The sequence below is a fragment of the Macrobrachium rosenbergii genome, chromosome 7, assembly GCF_040412425.1.
Source record: "Macrobrachium rosenbergii isolate ZJJX-2024 chromosome 7, ASM4041242v1, whole genome shotgun sequence".
In the NCBI taxonomy this organism is placed as follows: domain Eukaryota; kingdom Metazoa; phylum Arthropoda; class Malacostraca; order Decapoda; family Palaemonidae; genus Macrobrachium; species Macrobrachium rosenbergii.
The window spans coordinates 22,887,501-22,907,602 of NC_089747.1; the positions used below are offsets into that span (position 1 = coordinate 22,887,501).

The 20,102-nt window shown below is 38.8% G+C and overlaps 1 protein-coding gene across 8 annotated transcripts in view; it reads right to left on the reverse strand.

The window, feature by feature from the left end:
• PlexA (plexin A) overlaps window positions 1-20,102 on the reverse strand; it is a 117,660-nt gene that overhangs the window by 40,981 nt on the left and 56,577 nt on the right. The window lies entirely within an intron of this gene.

Genomic DNA, 20,102 nt, shown 5'->3' on the forward strand with positions numbered 1-20,102 from the left:
ATAACAAGAGTAACTCTGCATGGAAAATTACAATATCCCGACAATATAAAACGGTGCTGACATGATCAATCTTCAGAACGTAATATTTGAAGTTTTTTTCTTTTATATGCGTGTTGTGTTTTAATCCTTTCAAAAAGTAGTCATATCAACAATGAAACAACATCCTTGAACAATTAAACGAAAAAAATGAAATTAGTCTTATAAATAAATTTTTATGAAAAAATCCAATTATAGATATAATTTCCCATAACTAACACCTTACGAAATTTTAAGCAATTTTCATCCAAAGGAGCTCTCGTCTCTCTCTAAACAAATTCCAATAAAATACATGGAAGTACAAACTACTCCAATTCTATCTCATGTCATGAATACATAGGAATGTACCCAGCATTAGTTTACTACTTTTGAAGCGTCATTCATGTCTAGGTCCGAGAATCATCGTTGAAAATTATGAAAACGTTTTCCTAAAAATTGCTATTGATAAAATAATAATTTTTGTTATTTGCTATTATGCAGAAAAACCCCCAACTTCTGTAATGTAAAGGCCAATAATATATAAATAGAAAATAGTATGTGTGTGTGTGAGAACCTTCATTTTTTATCTCTCTGAATTATGTTAATTTTGATTTTGAAATTTTGGATTATTTTGTAATAAAGTTTAGTATGTCCAGTATAACCCCGAGGATTATTAAAGGTCGAAACAGCTGTCTGCCTCATAAATGGAGTAACAGAGTACCAAAAGCTTCAGCCTCGAAGGCAAGAAGAGCTGGGAATAGTAGAAGTGTTCCCAGAGTTGTAAAGTGCCCCCACCCCCAACACACAGACACACACACACACACACACATATATATATATATATTATATAAAAGGGCTTTTCTCCTATCTTGACTCCTAAGTAATGGGTTTTATACACGTTTATTTCGTCCTGCCTTTCCATTTCATTCCTTATTCCTCCTTTAGTCTTCTGCGAAGCGCGCTCTCTCCGACTCAGGCATCTTACATTCCAACTCGTCTCCAATTTCATAAGGAGAATCTCATCCAACCCTTAGAAACTCGACATTTTTTTACTTCAGGAATTCTAGGAGTGGTGGCAAAAACTGTTGGAGAGGTTCTCTCTCTCTCACAGACACACACACATGCGCCCACACACACACACACACACACACACACACACACACACACACACACACACACACACACAAACAAGCACAAAGTGAGAAAGACGGCCCTTCTGAAATTTCAATTAAAAGTTGGAAAAATGGAGAGAACATCAAGCAAATGCTTGAAAACGAGACGGTTGCAATCCGCGGATAATTCGCAAGGCATTTCTCTCTCTCTCTCTCTCTCTCTCTCTCTCTCTCTCTCTCTCTCTCTCTCTCTCTCTCTCTCTCTCTGTGTGTGTGGGTGTGTCTGTGTGTGTGTGTCAGACTCGAACATTACTGTAACAGAAATGTACCATCTTATCTTCGAGATCTCTCCTTCTCCTTCTTCTTGAAAGAAAATATAAAGAAAATAATCGATGACGCTACAATATCTTACATTTGTAATTCCACACTTTCTCTCTCCGTCAGATATTTCCCTTCTTTGGCAACATCGTTTCCCCTCTGAAAATCTCATTCGGTCCTTTCGTATTTATATCCTTTACTTGAATTTTCCTCCTCGACATCCGCTCTTCCTAATATGACACTCGCCAGCGCGTCCACATTCAACTCGAGTCGCAGCAGTGTTCCTCTTGAAGAGGATCTGCAACCGGTTGTCTGGCGCTGCAACACGCACCGATTCCCCATATCTCAATTTATCTTAAATGGCACTGCAGCCGTGTTAAGCGACACCCAATCCCAGATTCTCTTGAAATAACCCCCCTCCCCACAAAGTCTTTTCCCTATTTTGTGGTAGTGATGCCCTCCCCTACCCACCCCTCCCACTCTTCCTCTTCCACCCTACCTCTTTCACCAATTTCAGCTGCGTCATCCTTGCTGTACCATTTGTGTAACTTATGCAAGCACCAAGTTCGGGATTTACGCTCACGGACACGACGAAGCTAACAAATTCCATCTTAATGCAAAAAGGACAGGGGGAGAAAATGGCCAGCTGTGAGGAGGACTCCTTTGGAAAGAGAATCCAGACATTCTTAAACTTCCAAATATACAATTGTATCAAAATGTAGCTAAAAATACAATTTTTAATATACTATATTTGGAAACGACACCCAAATACTGCTAGTTTTCTATTTTGTTTTGACCACAGGAGCATAAAATCAACTGTTACAAAGTGTTACGACATAAAATTTAAGAACGAAAAATGGCAGTCTTCCTTCCATGCTCTCATATGGAAACTCGCCCCTCCTAAACTTTTCACAGAGTATAAGTCTCTAAGAACTTTTTCCAAATGATTTAATAGCCTAACCATCTTTCCTCTCAGGCTGCCTAATAACCTCACTTTTACATGAGTGAATTTATGACTTATTTTTTCTTTGGCAACAGCTTCTCTGCTTTCCACTATAAACTATCGTACAATGACCTCTTTTCAATGGACGTAATCACGTTCCCACTTCTCAAAAGCAGAAGTTCTCACATTTTCATTAAAACTCTTCTTTCTGCATACCACAATGAAATGGTTTCCCATCTCAGCTTTTCACAAGTTTACTAATCAGTCTAAGCTTTTTCAGATCAAAATTTTCCTTCTAACTTCCAACATCAAAATCGTTCTTCCTCTAATCTCTTTACATTGAATTCATCTCCTCTCCCAAAAATGTTGGACAGCAATCCCTTTCCCCAGCTTTTCACGCAAATTCATTCCTCCTTCAATACTTCCGGAGACAAGTTCACTTCAGCTGTATCCTTTTCCAAAGCAAATTCAGTTACCCTCTACCCTTTTTAAGAGACAAATTCAATTACAATCTACCCTTTCCGAAGGCAAACTCAATTTTACTACACTCCCTCTTTCCTTTACATAGGCTTTTCTAAGACAAAATTCCCTCTACTTCTTTCATTAGTCATGCTCATTCTATTTTATTTTTTTTAACGCAACTTCAGCTCACTATCTACCCTTGAACTTCAAAGTTAAATTTAATAACCGCCTCCTTTTCAAAGGTAAATTCAAAAGCCCTTTCGGGTTTTCAAATGCGTATTCATTTACCTTCTGTTTAACAATTTCACGACGAAAATTCAACTCCTTATCTATAATTTCTGATGCACGTTCAATACTCTCTGCTGTACTTCTTTACAGACACATTCATCCGCTCCACTTTTCACAGACAATGACCACAACACTTCTTTACACTGAGGAAATTAATTACCTTTGGCTTTTCAGACACAAACTCGTCCTTAACAACTCTAGCTTTTCAGAGACAAACACTTCCTTACTCCTTTTTTCAAAGACCATAACACATCCCTCCTACTCTTTCCAAAGGCAAATTTAAATTTCAAAAGGAATGTCACCAATATTAAGTAACAAGAGACTTTATTTTCAAGCTGACGCGTTAAGGAACGAATATCTATACACTTATCAGATTAAACATCATTTCAAATATTCATCCAATTACAACGGACCAGAAATAACTCTCATTGACCACTACGGAAAAAAAGATTGTCTTACATAGGCTAAAGAACTGACTATGAAAAAGTACAAGCGTCTCCATGAATAATAACATCTAACGAACATTCAAGAATTGCTGAAGCAATGTTGAAATCCATTTCATATTGTGCTGTAATAATAATAATAACTGGACAGAGTATAACGGAGATACAGTAGACTTTTGGGTATATAGTGGCAGTCTGCTTCCTTGTAGTGACATAAGAGGCACTTTTCCAAAATAGTCCTATTGCTCTAAATATCAACGCTCTATCTTCGTTACTGTCAAAAGTTATTCAAGGCCAAAAGCTGAAGAATAAAATAAGAGTATGTGTAATGACAATATAACTGCACGAATCACAATATTACTGTTCATTACTTTCACCATATTAAAAAATTTAGATTTGTGGTACGGTACGTCAGAGAGGAAAAACGTTTGAAAATACATTCACTAGAAAAAGGAAAGTAAAACTATTTTCCCTGGCCCCATTTAATCTCCCCTCAATAAAAATAAAGCGAGAACATTGTGACTTCATACCCATTATGATTACGATATCTACAACACCCACCTTTCGGACCATGAGCCGTAGATATTTTGAAATCTCTTAAAAAAAGAGAAAAAGTTATGCATCTTGCCATTTTCCCAGGCCTTATTGCAATTTTCTTGTCTTTTTTGTCAACCGACTTTACAAATTTCGGGGACATCTTAGAACACTTTTACTGTAACATCCAAACTATGATGGTTCAACCTTAAATATTATAAGCAAAAATCACTTGTTAAAATAGTAAAGTTTTTTGCACTTCATCGCAAAAAATATGGTAGCATCCTTTAAGAGCAATGTCAGGGTCAGTCATACAGTGTTAAGTGACAAGAACAGTCTAGGCTAAATTACGCAATCATAACATATATCGAACATTACACGCTTGCTCTAGAAATTCTGAAGGTTCACTGAATCTCAACTCGAAGTATATTGCAAGAGATAAAAAAAAAGTGTTTATTCTTGACGGGTGGCGATCGGGGGAACCACAAGCAAATACAAGGAGCTTTGGCACTTTCGTTCACCCATAATGGTTTGACTAGAATTCACTCAATTTCGAGGCTTCATCTTCAAATCAAAGTTCTGGTACTCAAAGTCCGGAGACGAATAATAATACGATTCATAACGATGTAACTCCGTATGATTCACCTGAGACAAGATTTTGTTGTAAGTTCAGATAACCGACTGATTGATTGCATGTTATGTGTCTGCTAATAAGAGGATTAGTACAGAAGATGCTGCCTGGATTTCACGATATTTTATCTCGTGACTGGCAACAAGGGATTAGACTTTGGGGGAGAGAGAAATGTAACTTTGGGGACGAAAGGACCATTTGAGGGTGGATTACTTAGCCTTGGTGGAAGTTTGCGCTGTAAACTTTCGTACTTGCGAGATTTTTCTTACGGCATGTAGTTGGAAAATCTTTTCATTACAAAGTACGCATGACGAAAAATACTACAAACGTAATTTACCATACCCAATTATTTACCTTTATTTTCTTGAAGGAGTAAAGTGCATTAATAACAACGGGGCACGTGGTACCTATGGGTAAGTATTTCTTATAGAACATTTTACCAGAGAGAGAGAGAGAGAGAGAGAGAGAGAGAGAGAGAGAGAGAGAGAGAGAGAGAGAGAGAGAGAGAGAGGCAACTTCCCTCGCTAATGTAAGTAAGGGCTCAGTCTTAGCAGATAGGCCTAACACTGATCCAAAAGACCCAACAAGATTCCGTTGGCTTTGGTTAGTAATCGATAGAGTAATGTAGCGGTCAAAAAATACAATAGCGACCACTCGGGCCACCTCTCGTTTATTACGGTGGTAAAGGAAATTTATAACACACAAGCAGATATTATTCAAAGTGAGCCATAAAAGACCTGATTCCAAACGCTATGACTATTTCTGTGCTCATAAATTTTGACAAATTAACCGAATATACAGGGTTACTATTGCTATTTATAACGTTCACTCAAATTCATGGATTGATACTTTGGGCAAATATATAATTGTCAGAGAAACAATCACGTATTAGTTCTAATAAAATTAGGTTTGCCCAGGACTTGAATTTATTACTAAATGACCGGGTTCCATCTCTGCTACACGAGAAGCCTGCATTCCGGCAAGCACGCAACTCCTGATTCTGCTTAGTGAAACTCAGTCACTCGATTGCTGTGTTTGAAAAGCTATTGCATTAAAGATCCAATTACAGTATCCCCATGAGACATGCGCCGCAGGCCCCCCACCACCCCCGGGACTCCCATTTCCATTTGGAATGTATGAAAAGCAAACCTTGGCTTAGCCTGTTCGTGATCGAAATCAAATTAAGACGAGAGTCCTGCTCCCGTAGCCAGCTTTTATTTCTGGAAGGTAAACCGGCAGTACAATAAAAATTTATGACGGAGGGTATAAAAGAGAGAGGCAGAGAGGATCGATACCAGAGAGAGAGTCCACTATTATGCCTGGAACTTGCATACGTGATACACACAACACTGAAAGCTATCGTTTTAAAGATTTCTTGAGCAGACGAAAACAAACCATAATCAGGAATCAACTGAGTATTCCCGCAACAAGTTTCATAAAATGTTTTAGTATATATCTTAAATATTATACTTTGTTATTAAATCTAGAAGCTTGATGAAATAAACGGCAACAAGAAAGCAACCATTTAAATTTATTTTATATGACTTTATGATTTATCATCACTGTCCTTTAAAAATCACAAAATTTTTAGATGATTTGATAACAACAGTAAATGAAACATATATCCTCTATTCTTCCAATAACATTCGATAAAAATAATATCTTAAAACCCCAATAAGTATCCAAGAAAGCTACTTGAATTCATTCGTTGAATAACCCAGGATATGTAACTTCTTTCGTTACTTTGTTGCGATAGTAACTACATAAAAAATGAAATCCTGATTACATCTAACAATTTCAACGCAAAACTTGATGCAATGATTTTCGCAAAACGCCATTAATGAAGTTTACCACTTTTAATCACTTCACTTTCTCCACGGTTGAGTTTGGCATGAAAAATGAGCGTGGCAACTGCTTAACAGACAACCTCCAAAAAGAGCAATATGAACAAACAACGCTTCATTGATAAGCTGGTCCTTTTCCTTCGTTAACAGAGTGCGGCAATTTCTCATATCCTTAAATAATTCAGGCCATTACGTCGGGCCCCACCGGTTATACCGAATGTTAAACATCTGTGGAATGAACCGGAAAAGTTACATTAACAAAAGGCAAATTGCAATGGCAATGAGATCTAAAAATTATATTCGTGCAATTCTGATTCTATAAAATGGAAGAATATGTTTCTACAGTAAAAACGTACTTATTCTGACATCACAGTGAGAAACGCTCGCAATAATATATACAAAATACACTCGCTTCGCTCTAAATCATAATTGGGGACTACCATATTTGTCCAGATTTCATTGCAGCTGTATGTACCGTAAACACAGCCTGGTTGACCAAGGCAAGGCTCAACCAGCGTCAAACCCCCAGCCCGAAAAAACCTGTACAAGAAGCAAATCCCGGGACTCCAACTTGCTCTCACGCTGAGTAGGAGGTCGCCGAGGAGGAGAGCTGGCGGTTAAATATATGTGTAGCAGCAGCAAGTGGAGGCATGCTGATGCATATATTTAAGCTTGGGTCGTGTTACGGTGCGTGTCCGTATGTAAATACGAGACATCGAGACAATCAATAAATGAGCTTGACATTCTGCTTACGCAATCTTTTACTGTTTCGCTTTCAGCCATTCCCTCTTCTTCTGTCCTCTCTCTCTCTCTCTCTCTCTCTCTCTCTCTCTCTCTCTCTCTCTCTCTCTCTCTCTCTCTCTCTCTCATCAAGTAAACAACGGGTCCCCTCGAACCACGAAACACTTGCGTTCCCCTCATCCATATAAGTGAATGCGTAGCTCCACTCACATACGTACGAGTCAGATCTTCTGTGGAAACAAACGAAAGGAATAAAGTCTCAGAAGGAAACACATTTGAAGTTTCTACAAAAACTGCCTCTCCCCTCCTCTGTTTTCCTAGATTCAAAAAGACTAATTAAGACCCGACGTCACTTCCACCGGGTTTGAAAATAAAAAAAATAAATAAATAAAAAAAGCGGGCATAAAATATTAATTTCTTTCCAGAACCCTTTTTTTTGGGAGGGGGGGGGGATGGTGGTAGCGTTTCCCTCCCGCTTATAGTGCATCTGATCTGGTCCTACGTTTCATCCCTTCTCCTCGAATCCCTTTCATCACTCATCCGCCTATTTATTAAGTACGTGCTTCCCTCTTCTCTTCACTTTTTTTTTTCTCTCGCTCGCTTCCGAACCCTCCTAATATGCATTCACGAAACCCCCTCTTCAACTCGGCACGAGCTTTCAACAAGCGTCAATATTCAAGAGACAACCCCGGGGGTAACAGACGAAGATCCACGCTGTGTGAGGACACCCAAAGATTTGAAATGATGGTGATAATCTTGAACGGTATGTACATAAATAAAGACCAATTGCTCCGTGGTTACCGACCTCCCCTCACCGCCGAAAGACCAGAGTTCGATCCCACGGGGTGGGGGTTCTTTGCGTTCGTTCTTTAATTATTTACATTGGACCTGTTGACCTTTGCAAAGGTACTTGAGGTATTCAGCTATCTGTGCCGGAGCCATGTTGGAGAAAAGGCATGAGGCTAGCATCCTCACCCCATAATTATTTGCTGACAAACGACAAACGAAAGCTAACACCCTTTGGGGTTACCTGCACGCAACACAGTTTATATATATATATATATATATATATATATATATATATATATATATATATATATAGTAAGATCTTATACTGAATGTTATACAGGTACGTTTGAACACACAAAATTCCATATAATAAAGTTCCTTGCCATAAAATAGTAAGCCCCTAAAGCCATTAGCCGAAATTCCAATCGCGTATCGACAGGGCAAACCTTCCTAACAGAAGTGGATTCCCAGATAAGTCAGCCCTGAAGCGAGGACAATGTGTCAACTTTACATGACTTCCTAAGTACTCTAAGACAAACACAATACCATCCCAAACGCAAGGTTATTGGCCAATAACTCAGCTGTGCCTTCGGTCGGTCTTCTGAATGGCCAGACTTGCCTCCCCTTCTCAACTCCAAGGAGAGAGATCGAGTTTCGGTTTAAGCTAACAGGCGTAGATCTTCAGACCAAAGCACAGCTAACAGCCGGTTGCTTACTTCATCCAAATCAAAAAAATAAACAGCACCTGTTTCTTCACCAACGGTTACAGGGGTAAGAACAAATGCATGATATTTATTAGAACCTTCCATGCGATGCACAATAAGAAGCTCCAAAATAAACAAATCTTAAGCCAAACTAATCTTTCACCGGGCCGCTGCTTCAAATGACAAGAAAAACACGTTGCTCGCCAAATGCACACAACAGAATTAAAGTATAGTAGCATTTTCGTTGTGGCCCAAGACATCGCATCTGTTTCCGTTTGCGGTAAGAAGCCAAACGTTAGCTGACTTAAATACGCCATGACCATATTTGTAGGAAATAACAATTAACGATTATTCACAAAAATTTCAAATCCGATGCTTGGTCAGCCCCGACACTCATTGGAAGATGGTCTGATAAGAGTTGAACATATATAACAATACATAATCAGTCCGTAACAAAACAGTCCAAATTGCTCTAAATCACGGCTATTTCCAATTAGTGGCAAGAAAGTGTATGGTTGGGGGCATGTGTTTCCATATCACTTTAATCTAAAGGAAATTGTTTGGCTTTCGGGATTTATACAAAAGACACTCATCTCTCTCTCTCTCTCTCTCTCTCTCTGTTGCTGGTCTGAGGCATGACATGTGCGGTCAGGAATGAGCTTTTAGCAGCAAGGGGGTACCAGACTCCGATGGAGAATGCCTTCGCGAAGAGGCAAAGGCATATAGCACTGTCGGCTCCAATGGCCGATGCAAAATGACTCTATTGTCATTCAGCCGTCAAAAGGATGACCAAGAAACGAAATTTTTAAGGTACAGGGGATTAAGTAATGCGCCTGAATAGTAAAATACACCAGTGAAATAGAATCATGCTATTCGTTAAGAGATTTGTAAATAAATTTTATACTGCAATGATATCGCTGAAAGAAAAGAGCCGACCCAATAGCCGCCGACGGTGCATGGCCAAAGTGGCCAACTCATAAGTTATTCACAAGTATAAGAACGAAAGTTGTGATCACTGGCAACACCGGGTTGGTTTTAATTGCCGTGGGGTAATGGCCGAAACCCGAATCCTATCCTGGTTCCATCTGATGACCTGTTGGTGACTTTGTTTGTGTTCCGTCTGAGGTTACAAAATTGCTTTGGTGATATAGGCTATATCAGGTATTGGTGGACTGGTGAAATGGGCTGCCTTGAAATGCTACACTGGATTAATTTTTCGGTCCCTGTTTTATTATAATTTCTTGCAAAAAAAAAATACACACACACAAACACACACACACACACACACACACACACATATATATATATATATATATATATATATATATATATATATATATATATATATATATTATATAATTATTATGACCCTCAACTCTACAAATGATCCCAATTTTCTCAACGAACCTCCGAATATACGATCGTGCCATGTTGCAACATCGTAAAATGATGCACTAACAGTCGTCGGCAATGGCTTTAATAATCAGGCAGTAAATCTTCCCTGTTATAATTTGAGCTGTTAGCCACATCCGCAATGCAATTTAGGTCTTGTCTTTAATTGCGTGATAAAATAAAACGACAAATCCAACATGGAGCAAAGCGAGGTGAAACCAACCCGGACAATCTTTTTCTCGCCTAACATCTTCATGTTTTTTCTTCATCTTTAAAGAGTAAAGTAATAATTAGGCTTTATCAAATTACTCGTGGTTGCCTAGTTTTTTAGCCTACAGTCCATTCTCAACACATTTACAGAGACGAGAAAAAAAACTTTTTTAAACGGATCTTAAGTAAAAATATCACAGTGGACAAAAATGGCATTCAGTAACTTCAGCAAAGCCATTAACATAAACAAGATTCGCTGAATGTGTTCTATAATTTTGTGTAATATAAATTAAAGTTTGACTAAAACGCTAATGCATCCCACGCATAAAACCAAAACAAACCTACGTTCGTAATATTGTATTTGCCAAAAGGCAAAAGCTTTCAAAACCACAGACTTCCTTTCTTTTGGGCAAATTAACCAAGACTACTTCATTAGACACAAATTAACATTATCATCTAAATGACTAACGCTACAGCTCGTTGCTGCTACTTCTCAAAGGAAGTCAAAGCGACTTCTTTGCCAGTAATTGATGGTCATTATGACGCACTTCCATTCAAGAGAAATGACCTACAACATTAGGCTACCATTGCCAGTCATGTATTTTCACGCACGAGAGAGGTCTGACCAACGAAGAACCTTCCCAAATATGATACGCAAATGCACAAGACTTTCAAGGGAAAATATCTGGTGAATAGTTCCCTTCCGGTAGGGCTGAGGAACTGCCTAATTAAGGCTCTCCCATTAGTTTAATCATATGTACAAATAATTGTTTTTCCAAACTCACGTCTACAACTCACTCAATGCTGTATGATAAACAATCCACAGCTAAGAGCAACAGAAGTACAGAAGAGGGGCCGCGATCGCTCCTCTGATGGAGTGAACCTGGAGTTCCCTGGGGGGGGGGGCGGAGGGAAGGAGGGAGGGAGGTGTGGAGAGAAATCCACAGGCATCCTGCTCCTACATAAGAACCGGGCAGCGCAAGTGACCAAATTTAAGATGAGTAATGGTGGACTGACCACAAGGGAAATCCAACAAGTTTTAGGATGGCCTGGGCCAAGAAACTTCAAAGAATGTGGTTTTAAGGCTGGTTTTGAAGACGTCAATAAATTTGAAAGATATCTGTGTATACGAATGAAGTCGGGTATTTCTTAATCACCATGTTAGAAATTCACTAAAAATGTTACGTCTAATGTGGATATTCCTTCAAGGCCATATAGTAACATATAACTTCATATAAGGAGTGTATGTGATGAAAATATACGCGTACATATACATACATACAAACATACATTCATACATACATACACAAACATATACAGTATATATATATGTGTGTTTGTTACACGAAAATATTGCTAAAAAATAAAACATGAGAAATTCGAGTGCGAGAGAGAATATTGAAATGGAAGGCCAGCATTAGATCCAGCGGCGTGCATCGTACACACAGCGGATCAGTAGAGCTGGAAAGTTCGGAGGAGGGGTGGGAGAGGGTACTATAGAAGAATGAGGGAAGGGGAGGGAACGCAAGCTGAATGAGGGTTTAATTTCCGCTCGAAATCTAAATACCAACCGGGTCCTTGACTAGCCTTTCTGCTTGGAGAGGTGGGGAGCTGACAATTTCGCCCCTGATCCACCATGCAAATTACATGCTCAAAGTTTACCTCCCTATCCTGACCCATCACGACTTGCACAGCCATTCCAAGTCTTCAAAGAGACTGCTGCTCAGCTGCAGTCCAAACTCTCGCTCCCAAGAGCAGGAAGCTTTCCTATATGAACTTCACGCTCAGTTTTTTGCAGTTAAGAAATGAATGCCTGAAAGCAAGTGCCGAGCAAAAACACACTGCTATTTGTAATCTTTCAGTGTTCCCGGAAGAGCATGCGCACATCACTGCCAATAATTTAATAGTGTCAGCTTCAATATTCTATCACAATAACAACTGTTTTCATAGGATTATTCATATCACAACACGTTCGCTTGGAAAAACACCACAGGGACTTCAAAATAACAAAAAACTTTGAATTTGATGAGAGAGAGAGAGAGAGAGAGAGAGAGAGAGAGAGAGAGAGAGAGAGAGAGAGAGAGAGAGAGAGAGGAACACTAAAAGACAAAGTATTGTATATTATCTTCTTACAAGACAGTTAGTTCTCGGTGGTGCAATGTTTCGTACGCTGTCGAAACAACAAACAAAACCACGACGCTCCACAGCTGTTGGTTAATGACTTGTCCTAATGATCCAACACGTTAGTTTGCAAAATAAACATCTGTCCAGCTGGAGATACTGTCATAAAATACTGACTTCTTACCATAACCAAACCCTTGTGTTTTATACTAGCTTCATGATCGAGCGTGAAAGGTGTCTTCGTGGTATCTTGCTTCGACTGAAGCAGTGCTAAAGATAGGCCATCTGTTATGTATATTAGCAATGGTTAAGTTTACAAGAAAACTAAAATAAAGCCATAATGAAACGGATAATTTTTTGTAAAGTATTCAACCAAGTTAAACAATTAGTAAACGATTACGCTAAAAAAGAAACCAAATAACTACCGAAAAGGTAAATAATCAGAAAAACAATTCATATAATATGAATAAACTATACTTGACCACAGAACGTCGCCATAAAACTGTTCACCCTGTGACGCGGGCAGCACAAATCACGTCAGCCAATCCCGCAGCTCCAACCCTTTGGTATCACCAAACATCCAATGGCTACACGCCATCCTCATGCGATACAGAGGCCACCGATGGCCTTGATACAACTGCATAACTGGGTCTTCTCAAGAAAGGACCGTCTAGGAGGAGGGGGGGAGGGAGATATAACCGAGCAACGAATGTTAAGCACAAGAACAGATTTCCTTAGGAGAACTCAATAATATGGATAACAAGGTTCATCTAAGATAGATCCCATTTTACTGCAACGAAACGAGTGAATACAATTACATACTTATTTGTGAAATCATTTGTAAACCATGCTAGTTCAAAATGTAATGATAAAAACCAACATTCTTGTTTAGAGCTTACCATTCAAAAGTTTGGTAAGGTCACTCAACCCAGCATCCTAAAACCTGATGCGCATTCTGTAAGACCTGCCTTAAAAGCCACGGCCCGTGCACCAGAACCTTCGGCTGGGGTAGGAGGAGGACCTTCAGGTTGATAACTCCGTTTTCAAATAAGGCTATCATAAAGGTGCGATCTCTCTCTCTCTCTCTCTCTCTCTCTCTCTCTCTCTCTCTCTCTCTCTCTCTCTCACCAATAGCAAACAAACCGTAGGTTTACCTGAGGGTTATTTAAACATTAAGAGCCAGATTTCGAAAATGGAAGGCGTTACAGACGAGAGAATTTCCCGAGAAGAATGAGATTTACAAAAGACCAAAGCGAGACAGAAAGGGCTATAAAAAAAGATGACGAGTGGGATGGGGAAAGAGGCACCTCAATCCTCTTTGAAAGAGAGCCGTCATGCAACCGAGTAGGGGCACTCGACCTGCTAGGCAAGGGGCATCCAATCGCCTTCTTCGGTGCAGTCTCCACCTCAACCACATACACCTAGTGTTATTTGGACGCCCGTCCTAACATCCCTCAACCTCACTCCACTAAACATCCTACACATGAGGCAACAGGGACTGCGCTCTCTCACAAACTTGGATTGTCAGTCCGAAGGGGATGGATAAGTTGAGATAGACCATTCACTCTAGAACAACCAGGTTATTCATGGATACTCTCTCTCTCTCTCTCTCTCTCTCTCTCTCTCTCTCTCTCTCTCTCTCTCTCTCTCTGTGTGGCCATTCTTTAATGAAACTTACATTTGTTGGGTTCTCATAGCCCGAGCATGTCCAGTAAGATACGCTGTTATCAATAAGTAAATGAAACTAAATAAGTAATTGCAAACTGTACTTCAAAAATGCCTAATCTTGAGAAACAGAAAGGCATCACGATGAAAAGTAGGAATAACCTTCATGCGGCAGAGACAATAATTTACATACGAGGAGTCTCGAATACTTATACATACCTACCGATGTTGTCCAACAGACAAATTATATATAAATGTGGAACAGAAATTTAAATACTGATTTGTGAATTTAACAAAATGTTTCAAAATTTCAAATCAAGAACTGTCATTGCACGTCAGTTTTAACTATCGTTCAATGAACATTACCACTGCATAGGCTAGAAAATTATGATTAAGCGTCAATATCAAGTGTCTATCTGCAGCCAAACAGCTGTACAATGCATATCGTTTTATACTGAAAGTAATGAAGGTATTCTTACACAAAAGTGCAAAAGCCAGTAGTGGCCTAACAAGTTTCCATCACGTTGAAGTTCTCCATATAAACAAAATGACTCTTACGGAACTAACGATACCAAATCAACCACAAATTAAAAAATCTATTTTGATTAAATGTAGGTGATGACAGATGGGCTAGGGGGAAAGAGTGGAGAAGATCAGCCTTGGGGAAATACCGATTACGATACTAGGGCAAGGTGTGCTGCTCAAAACCCCAAAGCATAACTTCTATTTCCACCCACCCTGAAGATCAGAGAATATAGAATGGCCAAAATGCCTTTATACCCCTCAGTTAATGGAAGATCGTAAATATGGGTTAGCGGGCACGAAGGTCATCAACTTCTGAGGTATGTAAAGTGGCTGCAGAGATATATCACCAGTGCACTTTCTGTAGAATGGGGGGGGGGGCAAACTCTAAACAACGGAGCCAGATGCTATTTTAACAAAGAATCTCATTCACCGGGAGAGTGAGGGGTGCGGGTGTGAGACTTGCCATGGTTCATCTTAGGTCCGGATAAAGGTAGGGGTGTATGTGTGTGTGTAGATACGCAACAAACAAACAAACATACATACATACATATATATACAGTATATCTTCATGCATACATATACATACATAAATACATACATTATATACATTACATTATATATATATATATATATATATATATATATATATATATATATATATATATATATATATATATATATATATATATATATACATACTGTACACATACAGTATGTGTGTGCGTGTGTCCAAGTCCCAATTGATACGAAACTAGAAACAGTCGCAATGCAAAACAGGGAGGTATTTTTATATTTCACAAACGGAGGAGCTGCGGCTCTGTTCCACCGGAGGCTAGATGAGAAGTAAATCCGAGGCCACGCGGGGTACATGCTGCTAATTACGTTATGAATAATTGATGTCCCTTGGCCAACCAGCCAACCTCTCTCTTTCTCTCTCCTCATATGACTGAAGGTTAAAAGTTCAAACCTGCACTAAAATCACCGATGGAACTAAATCGAAAAAGCAGCATGATTATTCCAACAAAATAGGGGTATCAAATTGCTTCTATGGAATGATGACATAGAACTTCCAGTTTGATTTCAACCAGAAGAAACTCTCGTGCATCACAATCTTCGGTCAGCTGAGATTAGCACCACCACAGCCGTTCAACAACGGTGGGTCGTTACGTCCAAAAGGTAAGTGCACCATGGTTAAATTTATCGGCATTATAGTCTCAATAAGTTAATCTGAACGAATAGCATCCAGTCACAAGATCCAATAACTGATCTATGCCATTACATCTTGCTTTACTTCGAGAGAGTGTTAAGAATCCACTAGGAGACAGGCGGTTGTTGATATGTAAGGAGATTGAAAATTTCAAAGGTGGCTAAGAGAGCACGAGTAATCTCAGACAGTTCAGCTGTATTACCGGTTAGGAACAGAAACCTTCCACCCATTACAAAGTCCAAAGATTACCACGGTACTGATGGATAAAGGTCCCCCTTTCTAGAAATGTGTAGGAAAATTTGGAACAGCACTTGATTTTATAAAACTAATGAACTACCTGAGAAATATGTGTGCGTGGATGTACATATAGGCTACCTCATATTGGCCCAAACGACAACGCCTAACCATAAGCAAGCTGGTCCATAGGAGCAAAATTTCACACAAAATTTTCCCACTGCATTACAGTCTGCTAGGTCGTCACCTTCAGGCCAAAACTTCAATTTAATGATTACCCAGTCCTTACACTATATAGCGTACATAAAATTAGGATCGCCCTAATCATAGTCTTTCGAACCTCGTAAAAGAGCAAAAATTCGTTTTTGCCTCCTATACACTTGGCAAACATCTACATCTATGCATGGCGCAGACTCCCCCCCCCACAAAAAAAAAAAAAGTGGCCGATATTTTTGTCTAACTTTTGTGGCCTTTCTCTTCCTGGGTTCGATTTTCTTTCGTATGGGACTGTGTTTTTTCAGGATCACCACATTCTAGGCGTGATTAAGCATCTGCAATATGACCCAGGACGACGAATTTGTTCGTATAATTGTGATTTACTCTCAACACTGATTTTTACTCAACTCAAGAATGATTTTAAAAAATCACAAGAATTGGAACATGGAGTATGGCAAAAATTAATTCAAACGAAATAAAACCGGTTTCAATTTCACAAAAAAAAAAAATGTTTATAGATCAGCCAAGAACAATAATTATAATTTACAAATTATTATTGATCAAAATTTATTCATCACGAGTGGATGAAGTTGAAACATCAATCTTTGGAAACCAGCCCTGTTGTTTTTCCCTTCTTGGCTCTTGACGCTGAACTATCAACCAGAGCCAAAGACAAAGCAGAGCGACTGCAAAAGAGGTTTGATGCTATGAAGTCTTTCGTTGATGTTCCTCTTTCTGATCGTTATAGCCTCATCCTGGGATGCTTCCAACCCAAGCTGCTTTACCTTAAAAGGAAACCTCAACGTAACTACATAACACAGTTGGGGGAGAAAAGAATCGCTTAGGATTTCCCATTAGACCCTACTTCACAAACTTCGGGGCTTTTCTCGCAAAAATAGCAGATTTATGATTTTTTCTTCCTAAACAACTTTTCTTCCTTATGAGCGACTATTAAGCAATAAGGTATTACAATGACGTGCCCTTCCACTGCGCTGTAAGACTGCTGTAAAGTTTTTAAAGCCCTTATTTAAATACCTTTGAATCTAAAGCTTGTCCAGAATTTAACTGGCTCCTTTAACATGGTCAACAATAAAACTGCTATGCAAACTACTTCTTTGAATTTTCTGTACTAATTAATGACCTTGTAGCCTTATTCCATATGAATGTATATTTAGACAACAACACCAAAAGCAACAAAAAATTAAAACAAAAACAACAACAATAATAATAATAATAATAATAATAATAATAATAATAATATTCATAATAATAATAATAAAGCTTCCTGCATAAAACAAACTTTATCGAAAGCTTCAGCAACGTTCAGATAAAATATGAAGACTTCGCAGGTTGAATTCTCGATTTATGATAATGGTTTCCATTTGAGTGAACACCTGTGATACAGCAAATACCTTCCGAATAGCCATTTTTCTCAGTTGCCACGAGAACGGTATCTATGAGGGGTTTTACGAATGCCTTCCTGTCGATTTCCTAAGATCTCGACAAGAAAAGATGTAAATGACAAAAGGGCCGTATGGTTTCGAAAGAGAGCTCTCGCTATTTAACAGCGAGTCAAAAGAGAAATATGAATGTCTTCAAACAACACACCCCCGAACCCCTCCCCGACACACATCTATCTATCTGTATAAATACTGAGAGAGAGAGAGAGAGAGAGAGAGAGAGAGAGAGAGAGAGAGAGAGAGAGAAATGGAACCTGGGCACAACCCACACACACATTCCCACCGAGAGGAATATGCAACGCACAACGCCTCGGCCACCCATCAACCAAAAGTACAACTACCACAATGGGCGCAACCCAACGCCCACAAAACCGCCCTCGAGGGAAATCAAGAAGGAAGAGGCGCCAACGAAAGTAAATCAGAAACTACACAATAAAACAACGCCAACTTGATGTATATCCTACCACCAGCAGTTCCAAAAACTTGACATGACTCTCTCCCTCTCTCTCCTTCACCATAACCACTTTGTGTCTACCTACACAATACGAGTCTGTGTATGTTATTCTTATTTTCAAGAGAAAGGTGGATACGCAAAGAACCATAATTAAATAACGGCACAAGTGTCAAAAGGAGCACCCAAACATGTACAACCCCTTACTCTTATGAGATAATATTTGTGGGTTGAGCATGTAACCGATTTCCTCGATCTCATACCATCCACACACAAACAAGCTTTTACTTAATACTTTTTAGAGGCCTATTTCCCATTCATTTTAAGAACTACAATCAGTCATAGAATAATGTCTATCCAAGTATTTTTTTTACCGAGCTACAAATCAGGGCGACAGCGTGCCATTTCCCCCCCCCAAAAAAAAAAAAAAAAAAAATTAAACGGTCATGCTAACATGAAATTACAAACCTCCATTTCCATCTACCACGACAAAAGAAAATTGGCGTTTTCTTAAAATCCACATCAGTGACAGTAACAAAATTACCATAAGCGAATTAGAAAATTCCCAAACCAGATCTACTAAACTTAGATTCAAACCACATGCAGGTAACTAGAGTCTCCTAAGAGCAATGAATCTTTATAACTAAAAAATTACAATAACTACTCTTTAGTTTTCACGTAATGGTGCTCGTAGCCCTGAAAAGCCAGACAGCACACAACCGCCTTTGTCGAGAGTAATAACAATAAGTATATATCTAGGCTAATTACTAATCATCCTCTCTCCCGTCTTTGTAAACCATTCGGCACGGCCCTGTCTAACAAGCAGGTTTGTCGCTGCTAAAGTACAATTATTCACCTTTCTCCTTTTGCAATGGCAAAACTTGATTTGGATTGGTATACCTGACAATGCTTCTTAGAAATCGTGAAAAACTGGTTTTCTTAAGATGTTCTGTATATCTTTTAAAAAATCAGACTAATAATAATACATACATACATGTATGAGCCAATATACTGTATTTAGCGAGAGAAAGAGAAGTTCTGTAATCTATTAAATGTTCCTAGTATATTTACATAGTGTCAAATTAATGGACAAGTATGGGAACACACAGGCTACCTGGGTAATTAAATTTGCTCATTCAACATGTAGAAATACTCTCCTGAATATCCCCCTCTCTCTCTCTCTCTCTCTCTCTCTCTCTCTCTCTCTCTCTCTCTCGTCATTAAAACAGAGAGGAATCGATTAATCTTCGTTCGGCGCATGAAAGTTTAATCATAAAAGTTATAAAATGCATCCCCGCATGATATATTCTTATTCCAATCGTCCAATACAATCTGCAAGTGGAGAAATATGGACCGATTATTTTGCAGAGTAATAGCTATTGTAATTTAAATAATGGATATGCCTTCGTTTACCTGCATTTTAAATGGCTTTCTTCTTTCTTTTTTTTTCCTAAATGGCTTTATTTCTTTTTCGCAAATGGCTTTCACGTTTAGTTTTGGTTACATTCTCATTCCTTTCCCCGCATTGCTTCGATTGCCTTCAAGTGTTCTCACTTCTTTTTATAAAATGGTACTTCTTTTCTCAACGTGCCTTTTCATTTGACAAAAATCTTCAAATATGTGCTCTTAAGTTTTATATCCCTCAAGTTTTCCTATTTTTATGTCCAATTCTTTCTATACATAAAATTGTTTCAGAATTTTAATCCCTTTCCTTGCTAACCTACTACCAAGTCAGTCCCTACAAACCAGCAAATTTCTCTTTACCGTTATCTTTTATTCTCTCACTCTTGGATTGTA